At 42.6% G+C, this 9310-nt stretch overlaps 1 pseudogene; it reads left to right on the top strand.

Moving 5' to 3' along the window:
• Positions 1-2152, top strand: part of LOC110322039 — a 23130-nt pseudogene extending 20978 nt beyond the window's left edge.
• Positions 2153-9310: the final 7158 nt, after the last annotated feature.

Below are 9310 nucleotides of genomic sequence, written 5' to 3' on the forward strand. Positions count from 1 at the left end.
TGGGGTAGTCTCTGGATAGTCCATCCTTTCATCTTGGCTCCAAACTTTGTCTCTGTCACTCCTTTCATGGGTATTTTGTTCCCTATTCTAAGGAAGAATGAAGTATCCACACATGGGTCTTCCTCCTTCTTGGTTTTCTTGTGTTTTGCAAATTGTATCTTGGGTATTCTAAGTTTCTGGGCTAATATCCACTTACCTGTGAGTGCATATCTAGTGACTTCTTTTGTGATTGAGTTACCTCACTAAGGATGATATCCTCCAGATACATCCATTTCCCCAAGAATTTCATAAATTCATTGTTTTTAATAGCTGAGTAGTACTCCACTGTGTAAATGTACTACATTTTCTGTATCCATTCCCCTATTGAGGGACATCTGGGTTCTTTCCAGCTTTTGGCTATTATAAGTAAAGCTGCTATGAACATAGTGGAGCATATGTCTTTATTACCAGTTGGAACATCTTCTGTGTATATGCCCAGGAGAGGTATTGCTGGATCTTCCGGTAGTACTATGTCCAATTAAGAATTCTCTTCTCAAGTTTGAATCATCCTCCCATGCTAGTATGAGCTATCGCCAAGAAGAGGGAAGGGAGCTCTACAGTCTGAGTGGAGAACTTCAAGGAGGTCCTGATGACAACTTAATTGAAGGTAGAAGAACAAAATTTGCCTGCAAACCTGGAGCCAGAAATATTACTATCAAATTCCATCCATTGCTGAGACTTATTCAGGAGACTGAGCATGCCCTGGGACTTGGCCCTGCCAAAGTGTCCTCTTCGACAGTTTCTCACCATGTATATCAAGAACATCTTCCTTAATCAGGTCTTGGCTGAGATCAACAAGGAGATTGAAGGCGTCACCAAGACCTCAGACCCCTTGAAGATCCTAGCTAAGGCTGACACCATGAAGGTTCTGGGAGTGCTGAGGCCTCTTCTGCAGAGCGCAATCATTGTGGAGAAGACAGTTTAAGACCTCATGAACCTGATGCATGACTTGAGTGTGTATTCAGATCAGTTCCTCAGCATGGTGCGTGCAAAGCTCCAGGAATATAAGGACATACACTCCACAGCCAGCAGGGTCATTGTCCAGTCCAAAGAGAAACTTGTCATCAGTGCACCTTGGGCAAAAGATGACGATATCATCAGACTCTCAAAATCGCTGCCAAACTGGACTAACATGGCTTCAGCCCAAACATCTAAGGCCTGAGAGGGAGGAAGAAGAAGAATTCATAAGGGCAGCCTTTGGCAAGGAGTCTGAAGTCCCGGTTGGAAATCTTGGTGACAAACTCATTCCGCCACAAGATATTCTCTGTGATGTCAGTGACCTCAAAGCCTTGGACAACATGCACGAAAGCCTGGAATGGCTGATGTGCCAAACAAAGTCAGCTTTCTCCATCCTTTCTACATCCCAGATGCTTTCCCCTGCTCAAGAGAGCCATGTGAACATGGACCTTCCCCCAGTGTCTGAACAGATCATGCAGACACTGAGTGAGCTTGCCAAGACCTTCCAGGAGACAGCTGACTGCTGCTTGCTCATCTTGCATCTGGAAGTGACAGTTCATTGTTTTCACTATCTCATCCCTCTGGCAAAGGATGGGAACTATGCCATTGTTGCCAATGTGGAGAGTATGGATTATGACCATGTAGTGGTCAAGCTCAACAAAGACATCAGTACCATGGAAGAGGCTATAAGCACCAGCCTCCAGTAACCTAAATTCTAGTACATCCTTGAAAGTCTGGGACACCTCATCCCCTGTATCCTCATTAATGGGGCCCAGTACTTCAGGCACACATCAGTGAGTCTGGCATCAAGAAAATGTGCAGGACCATTTTCGTTCTTCAGCAGAATTTGACCAACATCACCATGTCATGGGAGGCAGACTTGGATTTTGCAAGGCAGTATATGAGATGCTGTACAACATAGCTAGTGACCTTCTGAACCTGGTGGTGGACCAGGGTGTGAAGTTCACAAGAGTTAGAGTACATCCGTGCCCTGACCCTGCTACACCAAAGCCAGACTGGTGTGGGGGACCAGACCACGCAGAACACCAGGCTGCAGAGACTCAGGGAAATCATCTGTGAGCAGGCTGCCATCAAGCAAGCCACCAAGGACAAGAAAATAACCACTGTGTGATGGGGTGCACCTTGCTGGGTGTGGGTGGGGCTCACAGTGTGCATGGCCACAGGCTCTAGCTATGCAGCAGAGCCTGAGCTGACTGTGCTCGGTCTACACTGATGCTTAGTGGGTAGATGGTGGATTATTTTCTCTTTAGTTTTGCTTTTCCATATGAACACTAAGAAAGTTTGCAGTACAGAATGTTTTGCCTAGCAACCACGTTAGTCTATTCCCAAGGGATGAGGCTGGGACAGGGAAGAGGCCATGCCAAGTTGCTGGATTCTGAGAAAGGAATGAAGAAAAGCCAACTGCCACCTAAGTTTTAGGACCATCCTTAAATACTTAATAAGGCCTGTGGAGTAAGCAGTGGGCTTTTTCTTGTCTTAGCCTTGTCAGTTTATAGTTTAGTGTAGTAAGTATATGCACATTGCTTTGTCTCCATTGCCAAAATCAAGTAAGTGCATCTCAGCTGCCTTCCCAGCCCAAAACAGATCTCTGTAAGGCTGGGAGTTAGCAGTCCTTTATCCCAACCCTGGGACAGATTGCGCACTATAGCAGGATTGTTCACAGGCTGCTGGTTGGTTTTACAACCTTCTTGTTTTATTCGTTCTGCATTAAAACTAGTTAAGAGCACTGGCTGTCCTTCCAAAGGACCAGGGTTCAATTCTCAACACCTGCACACAGAGGCTCATAACTCTCTGTAACTTCTGCTCCATCTGACTTGAAGCCCTCTTAGTACTGTATGCATATGATGCACAGACATACATGCAGGCAAAAATACTCATACACACAAATTTAAAAAAATATCATCATAAAACTTTTGATAGAAATAATAGGGAGAAAGGTGACTCACTGTTGGAGAACTTCCATCTCACACACCATACAGGGTAAATTGTAAGGGGCATCCTCATGGGCCCATGCACACTGTCTTAGTGACGCGGCTTGTTTCTGTGACAAAATACTCCTTGACACAAGCACCTCAAGAAAGGAAGGTTTATTTGGCTAACCTCACAAGGTACAGCCCATCAGAGCAGGGAGGGTGACAGCAGGAGTCTGAGGCAGTGGTCACACTGCATTGGGCACCCAAGAAGTATGGAGCAGTGGATGCTGTGTCCAGCCAGCTTCCTCCTTTTTGTGTGGTTCAGGGACTCAGTCCACTGAGTGGCTCCCCCAGAGTCAGAGTGGGCCTCCCAACCCCAGTTAATATAACTCAAATAATTCCACACAAGCAAGTCCTCAAGGCCTACCCTACTTGGTTGCTATTACTGTGATCAAACACTGACCAAAACCAACACACACACACACACACACACACACACACACACACACACACGCACACACACGTACACAGACACACAAAAATAAAAATAATTTTTAAAAATTTTTGAAAGAAAATATGTTTACCATACACAAATATTTTCCACCGTGTTTCAATATTGCCTCTAGTATTCTGTACAGTAGGTAGCTAGGAAGACTGGAAGGCCAGGAGTAGTGGTCTATAACATATAGACTTGGCATGATGGAGTAGGCTGCATCATCTAGACAGCTCCATCACTAACATACTGTGAGACATAAAACCATGTCAGGAAGGTAGAGCAGGGTGAGACCTGGAGACTATGTGGGCATACACCTGAGACCTAGGCGACTCCAGCTCCCTGCCAGACTCCTGACTTGGAACATGTGCCATGTTCCTCATATAAAAGAAACATGTCCTATGGTCACATAGGCCCAAATCAGAGTTCTCCATGCTAATGAGGTATCTAGAGGCCCAGAGGGCTTAACCAATAAGCTTCCCTTCCCAGACAGTATTTAATCTCAGGTCTACACCAAGTAGTAGGTATGGAACATTATGCATCCGTTTCCTGCCATGAAACAACCAATAAACAGTTTAGAACCATGGACTATTGCTTTCATCAAGATCCGCGGTGGGGAGCCATGAAGAAGGCATTCGATTTCAGAGCCACAACTTAACAGGACCAAACCTGTCTCCACCAAGGTAAGGACAATCCCTGCTGGGACAAGTTCTCTGTTCTTCCAGGACTCCTAGCAGTGCCTGGATGTCCAAGAGTCCGAGAAATCCATGGCTCAGTCCTCATCAAAGGCCCGGAAACCCCGGAACTGGCTCTGGCTTTCCCACATCTCAGACTGCTTTCCCACCCCTGGACTGACAACACAAGACTGTAGTATGCCAGTACTCAAAGAAGACAAGAAACTTTATTCAGCCTGAGTTCTCTTTATGTGGAATCAAATCCAAGGACATCTAATTGCACCCCCCCATCATGAGAAGTTCGTTCTATTGTGGACTTGCCATGTGCCCCCTCAGAAAAAGATGCAACCCCAGTCAGGTCCAACAAACATAGTTGCTACCACCACATCCTCCCTCCACCAGTTGTAGACGATCTCATGGTTTTCTTTGGGATGTAGCCTACTTGGAAGATGGGTTATTACCTTTGAACCACAGTGGGAAGATCCCTGTGAAAGAAATATTTCTTTCTTTAGAGAATGTTTCTCTATAAGGTATTAGGTTGGAAGCATTTGGTAGTGGATTCAAGGATCATTTTAAATTGGGTCCACATGCTTCCTTGGTAACAGAGGGCAATATGGTTGTGGTGACCTACAACGAGAAAATTACTTCCTTGCTACTTCATAGCTATAATTTTGTTACTGTCATGAATCATAATGTAATAGTTGATAGGATATCTGACATGTGACACCTGTGAAAAGATTATTTGATCACCCAAAGGGTTATGACCCACACACTATACACAGGTTCTTGAATCATATGAACACCTTATGTTAAGGACATTACTTCTTTTTCCTGTTCTCACAAATCCTGTTACAGAAAAAGTGTAGCTCAGTTCTTCGCGAATAGATTTCTCTGGGATTGCTAGCTATGAGTCATCTTGGCAGTGAGTATGAATTTTGGTTAGACGTTATTACGGGTACGTCTTGTGAGGGTGCTTGAGCATAAGACCAGTGTCTGAACTATGGGGTGGGGTAAAGAAAAGCTGCTCTCTGAAGTGCCTGGTATGACTGATCAGGTGAGGTGAGGCCCACATGGATAGGGAAAGCTGACTGGCTATGGATGGAGGAGACCTTCCGCTGGCAGTCATTTTGACCTTCCATGGTTGGCCAAAACTCAAAATGAAGCACTGGCTCATTTGGGTCTCCAGCCTGCTACCTGAAGATTCTAGAATTCCTCAGCTTTCACAACTCTTATTCTCTCCCAATCTCTCCACCCTCTTTCTCTGTATTACTTAGAAATTACATTGTTACTATTTTATGAAATGTCCTGATAATGCTATTAAATTTTAATGTGTTTTAAAATATATTTTGCTGTTCAATTTTTGTCAATATATTTTGACAATAGTTGGGAGGAAAAGATTCCACACTTTTCTGTAGAATGTCAAGTCTTGTTTTCTTATTAGTTTTGTCTTAATTATGCTTGTGTGTCGGGAGGGATGTGTACACATATGGCAGCAGTCCTCTGAGGGCAAAAGAGGCATCGGGTATCTTGGAGCTTGAGTTACAGGTAGTTGTGAGCTGTCACGTGAGTAGACTACCCAAACTCTGGTTCCCCAGAAGAACACCAGGACTTTCTACCTCTGACCCATCACTCCACTCCCAGCCATGTTTTATGAAAGACAGTGAAGTACACACTGAGGTAACACTATCTCAACAGCTTATAACATGGGGTGCACCCAAACACTTATGTGAGCCTAAGGGGAGCAATTGGACTATCTTTTGATTTCTAGGAATAAAGAGAAAACGAGAGCCATCTACAGCAGGGATCCAAGTCATTTTATGATAGTTGACACCTTATTAAAATGTCATTTAATTTCTGCAACAACCTAACTGGAAGAAGTGTGTGAAATTGTGATTCGTGTTGATATTATCCAGAAGAAACAGGCTCCAGTAGAATGGGGGGAGGGGCGGGGAGTATTCTTTAGGAAGTCTTCCTAAAGGAGACATGATGACATTTCCCTCTAGTGGCTAAAGAGATATTAAATCAGTTGAGGAGAATTTAGGAGAACTCAGTAAAATGAGAATGCTTTGGCAAAGGGTAGCACCTACCTGTTGGCCTTCTTCCCTTGTTAGCTCACACCCACAGTCATAGCCTTCTGGTTTCTTTCTATGGTTTTCCTCTTCTTTCCATCTTCCTTCTTTTTGAATATAATAGTTGCCAGACATATGCTAGACATAATTGCCACCAATAAGAAACACTTTGACCAAGTGTTCTAATGGCACTAGGAAAGGTTGATTAAAAATAAAGGGAAATCAAGCTACAGGAGACCAGTGTGAAGCTGGAGATATGAAAGGGTTTGGCGCTGAGGTTACCTGGCTTTCACTGAACACCAAAATATAATGTTTCTGCTCTGGTCCTACCTCTGAAGATATTTTTTTCTGTCCATTTTATTTCTATACATTTTCTCCACTGTTGACATAAGATACAGTTATTTTTCCAAAATGAGTAAGAGTTAGTTTATTCTGAGCCAAATATGAGTGAGCATGATCTAAAAATATGTGATTCAGGTTGGACTGAATGTCATACTCTGCTGTAGATGAAGTTACAGGAACCTTTAAAGTCACAGAACAAAAGGACAAATTTTAAGTCAATGTATTTACTAGATGCATTGATGGGGACATCAGATAAGCAAGCCGGGCTGGGCAGGAAGATATCTTCTATAAGGTTCAGATGTTTGAACAACCTTAGCTGTAATGTTGGTTGAGTTAATGGCCCTCTAAGCTTAAAGGCAAATTCTAAAAGTTGTACCTAGCAATCACAAAGATGATAGGTCAGTCATAGAGGGTGGTTGTAGATGCCTATTTGAGAGATGGAAGACAATCCAAGTTAACGCTGGCCTTCATCTAGAGCATCCTATCTCCTATCTCTCCATGGTGAGGAAGTTCTAGTCTAGCATTATTCAAGATCTTTGACAAAAATGGGCTTCCTCCAAGAACATCAGGTCACACCACTCAAACGTACTTCTCTACATTAGATTTGTGATTCTTCACTTCATTAACTCTTACCAGCCATCATTGCACTGTCGCCAACTTCATGATTTATTTTTAAAATGCATGTTTTGTGTTCAAAAGTGGGGTGCTCTCAACACTTGGCTCCAAATATGTGGGATTTAAACACCAGCAATCAACGTAAGCATCAATAATATGCACAATGATTCGATCCAATTCTGTCACTAAGAGTCCAGTGCTGGCACAGATTCCACAGGCTAAGGACTTAGTCTGAGGAGTCCACCTTTTACTTCAGATGCAAATCACAAGTTTAGGCCACCCCCATGTCCTAGAAAGGTAGGATTCCTGTGACCTCCCTCTCCTTCTTCAGTAATTTGCTCTAGTCCACACAAGTTAGGAAAAAGGCTTACTAGGTTCAGCTTATTGCAAAGGATCCAATCTTCCCACTTTATTTTTCCTCTTGCTATTTAATTTTCTTCTTTCTTGCTCCTCCCCCTTCCATGCCTACTGATAACTGAATCAAATAATAATAATAAAAAAAACCAAAATGACCGATAATCAAAGATTTAAAACATCTAGTTTTGATAGTGAGCAATCAGCTCCAAGAGAGTTCAAGCAAGCAGCTGAACAAACTCATCCAAGGCCTGATGAGAGGACCACACACGTGAATGAGACTGCAACTCAACACGATAAAGGCTGTATAGAGCAAACACTATTCTTAGTAGGGAAAAATGGAAACCTTCCCCCCTAAAATTAGGAATAAGACAAGAGTTTCCATACTTCCCACTCTTGTATAGTATGATACTTTAACTATTAGCCAGAGTTTCAAGACAAGAGAAAGAAATAAAAAGTGATATAAATAAGAAAGGAAGATGTTGGTTTATCATATGATACCATACTTAAAATAAATCCTAACAGCTCCAACTTCACATCTGATCATCACTTTCAACAACTAGCAGGCTACAAAACACACAAAACAATATAAACAGATTTTCCACATATCAATATGGTTATTAAGAAAAGAGTTTAAGAAAATTTTCTATTTAGAATAACCTTAAAATTAATAAAAGAAATACGTACGAACAAATATAACCAAAGAGGGAAATGATCTCATAAAGGGGAAACCAACATGCCAAGGAAAGAATTTGAAAAGCACTAGAAGGTTAAAAAATTTCTTGTGCTCATGTAGGACCCCCTCTCGGGGACCCCCTCAGGTCACAGGAGTCAGGGTATCCCAAAGAAACACGAGAGACCTTCTTGTTGCAAAAGTACAAGACAGTTTAATGGCGGAACTCTGGGCCAATACCTATCTCACGCAGGAGACAGAGGAATCGACCACGAGGCTCAAAAGCTAGGGGTTTTTATAAGAAAAGGGTCAGGGGTTGGAAGAAGTTGGCGCAGCTGCACACAATTGGTTCATTTAAACAACAATATAGTTATAGGTCAGTAGGATAGTACATGTAAATTGAAGCATCAGCAATTCTGGGGGGTCTGGGATAGTGGCTTGTGACTGGGTCAGCATGACCCTGGACACCAGATGGCCGATGAATCAGTCACAATAGCTCAGACCAGTTTTTGTATTTTTTCTCTATTTTATCGCCATTCCCAATTAACTTGACCTCAGGAATGCCTTAACAAGGGGTTTGCCTGGACATACTGGTGCTTGTTTTTGTAAGAGTTTTAGCTTCTGGCCTTCAAGGTCTGCCAGGACTTGTTTACCACAAAGGGCCTGTGGGTTTGTCTGCCTGAGCATGCCTGGATCTGCTCCAGGCCTTCAAGTTCCTAATCCTGCTCTATTTGTCTCATATTATACTTCTGGCTTTTAATTTACAATTTTAATTTTTAAATTTAAATTCCCTTTTACCCATAGATTGGTAGAATTAAAATGGAGGTATTACCAAAAACAATTCAAAAATTCAAATATAATACCTATTGGTTGATATTGTTCATAGGTGCTGAAGTAGAGAGAAAAGCTCACGAAGATGCTAAGCCTTCATTTTCTGAAGGAGCAGAATGGTTCAGCCTTCTTGGAAAAGACTGACACCCAGTTACTTTATTCAAAAATTGTACCAGATTTATTGGGGCTGAGAAAGGTTCCAGCTACCAAGGTTATCCTGCCCTTGCTGCCAATGAGAGTGGACAACCCACACAAATCTTGCTCCCTTTTGACCACGGCTAGCCATAATCAAAAATAAGAACTCCAGATTTGCCAGGACTGTCTTAGGA

Source organism: Mus pahari, chromosome 5 (genome assembly GCF_900095145.1).
Source record: "Mus pahari chromosome 5, PAHARI_EIJ_v1.1, whole genome shotgun sequence".
NCBI classification, from domain to species: Eukaryota; Metazoa; Chordata; class Mammalia; order Rodentia; family Muridae; genus Mus; species Mus pahari.